Genomic DNA, 2,155 nt, shown 5'->3' with positions numbered 1-2,155 from the left:
GGGGAATAAACTCATTTTTATATTTGGTTAAAGAACTACAATCTCTGAATGTGCAAAACCTTTATATCATTCTATGTATAACTAGATAAATAATACTACACCTTGAGGAAATATTTCTCCTTTAAGGGAGAGACTTTATCAAAAGAAAACCTATGAAACAGAAAAACAACTACTCAGGAATGTAAGAAAGACCTGCACAAGGTTATTATATTTCCTGGATATTACAAGGAAGTAGAAACGCAGGATGGATAGTACTGAATGAAGCAGTGTCCTCGCAAACACAGTTAACATTTGCACACCAACGGCAAAACCACAGAAAGTCCCTGCTGCGGATTCACAGCCATGAAAAAAAAAAGCTCTATATAGGTGGATATCTTTTTGACAGCCACTAATAAGGCCTACATTATGAAGTTCACATTATGACGTGAAAAGCAACTATTTTAGAAACTTCAGTCTGGACATGAAATACCAACTGTGATCATTAAAGCGGCTCCATTAGTCCTTGACCTCGTTTTGCATATCAAACGCAAAAGTTCTGGGTTTTATAGGATTCACTGTGGCAAACAGTTTGTTAAAAACCAGAGTCTTCAGAGCGAATAAACATGTTCTTTCAGCCTTTAAAAGTGTCACAAAGATGATAATTTAGTCACAATCTGCTAAATAATGTTAAGCTTCAAGAATGCTTTTGCTTTCCCCAAAATATCTGAGTTCACTATTAAAGGCATTTGTGGAGAACATGAGAAATACATAATCTTCTTTCCCAGGACTCCATTACCTAAGGGCTGTGATCCAAAATGATTACATTATTTCCAACCTAAGATTTTAACATTTAAAAATTAAATGAACTCGGCAGCCAATTATTAATGTGGTTTTAAATAATCCAGAAAAGGTATTCCTTAATTCTGATATTTGAGTTTGTAGGCTACATCTGAAAGTTTGAGGATGAAAATGCAGCAGACACAATATGAAGAAGTAAGTTCACTTATAATCACATCCTTTCACAAGTTAGCATAGCTATGTGATCAGTTCCAGGAAAACAACAGAGCAGCACTGAAGCTCAACTTCACTTCAACTGTAACGTGGAGAGAGGGTGGGTTAGGGATGAATATGAGGCAAGTACTTAGTCATCATTTCAATTCTTAATAAATCAAACGCCCAAATGGATTCAGCGGTATCCTAGGAAAGTACCATGATCGTTTGGATTGCCGAATATAACTGCTCCCTGTTGCCAAAATCAGCAGTATACATTAATCTAAAAACAGTTGGATATGTTCTTGGGAAAGACAGAATATCGGCGCTACGGGTACTGCCTAGGTCTCTGCCTGGGGATGAAACAGACCAAAGAGATGATTCAGACGTTTAAAAAACCATTTCTGCAAAACCTTTCCAGTAACCCTTAATACTTTTAAACTTCCATGTTTCACTACCTCATAAGACAAAAAAAAAAAAACACACCACCTCAAGATTCCAGGGCATTCAAGTAGTGTCACGTCACTCCCATTTTCAGGCATACAAATATAAAACTTAGAAAAGAGTGTGTCAGAACAAAGCTCTTCTGTGTGGGCGTGCATTTGTAAAATAAAGGCAGCATTATCCCGACAGTTATAAATGTGTACCCAGTGATCAAATGGAGTCCTAGAAATTCTGTTTTGACAGTCACTTGTAGAATAGCATTTTCACCAGTGATTAATTCAGAGCTGGGTAATGATACCATCAAAGCGAAATCAAAACTACTTGCGGATGGCTGAGCAATAATACAGTTGGAGGTAAGGGTGATCGCTAATCTAATACAGGGTACCTTTAGATGTGTGATAATATATTACAGGCGAAGGGTTACTCATTTGGGCAGCAAAAGTTTCAGGAACCTAAACATGACAATTTAAAAAATGCTATTCCATTTAAAAGGTAGATTTTTATGAAAACAGGTGTTCTCCCAAGATGGCAATCGTTTATTAAACTTCTACAGTTCAAAAGAAAGATGACATACTGGATTAAAACGCCAGCTGAAAAACTATGTTAAGACCGTCCTATGAAAAACACGGCATTCTAGATTACATAACCCGGATAATGGAGATTAAAGCACAGCCCCTGCCCAGCTAGATTTTTTATTCTTTTGCATGATTCTATAACTGAGGCCACTGAAGTTTGAAGAGTT

Source organism: Myotis davidii, unplaced genomic scaffold, assembly GCF_000327345.1.
Source record: "Myotis davidii unplaced genomic scaffold, ASM32734v1 scaffold32, whole genome shotgun sequence".
NCBI lineage: Eukaryota > Metazoa > Chordata > Mammalia > Chiroptera > Vespertilionidae > Myotis > Myotis davidii.
The sequence above is the reverse complement of the archived record's forward strand: the minus strand, read 5'-3'. Positions refer to the sequence as shown.